The following is an 801-nucleotide window of genomic DNA, read 5'->3' on the forward strand; positions in this document are numbered from 1 at the left end:
ATCCATCCATCCATATATCCATCCATATATCCATCCATCCATCCATATATCCATCCATCCATCCATATATCCATCCATTCATATATCCATCCATCCATCCATATATCCATCCATCCATCCATCCATCCATCCATCCACCCACCCTTCTGTCCAACCGCCTTAGAAAAGAATAACTTAGTCAGAAATGCGGCAAGAAAGCATCAATCTATCCACCCATCCATCCATCCATCCATCCATATATCCATCCATATATCCATCCATCCATCCATCCATCTGCCTCCCAATATAATAACTTAGTCCGGAATACAAGAAAGCAGACATGATTTTTTTTATTGAAACAGTTTACTGATAAATGACAGATGGTTGTCACGAAAGTTTCATGTTAAATCTCAAAAGATCATGGGCTAAAAAGGTCTTACATGGTACTTAACACTGAATAGCAAGAGAATCCATGCGTCGGAGCAGACACTCAATTCACAAAGAAATCAGGCAAAATGCCCTTTTGATTTCAATAAAAAATATTAAATCTTCTCCCCCCCCCTTCCCCCCTCCCCCCTCCCCCACACTCTATCTTTACACGGTTTGTTCACTTTTTAATAATATAAAAACGCTTAATACTGATTGTGAAACACTGCAATTTAATTTACAAAACATAATAATAATAATAATAATAAAAATCATTATAATATTAATAACAATAACAAACAATAATAATGACCATTACATTTAAAAACAAAATCAAATGGAGGAAATTAGTCATAGCTGATGCGTCTTGGCCCACACAAACAGCAGGGGGGGGGG

The sequence above is a fragment of the Etheostoma cragini genome, chromosome 5 (assembly GCF_013103735.1).
Source record: "Etheostoma cragini isolate CJK2018 chromosome 5, CSU_Ecrag_1.0, whole genome shotgun sequence".
Lineage (NCBI taxonomy): Eukaryota > Metazoa > Chordata > Actinopteri > Perciformes > Percidae > Etheostoma > Etheostoma cragini.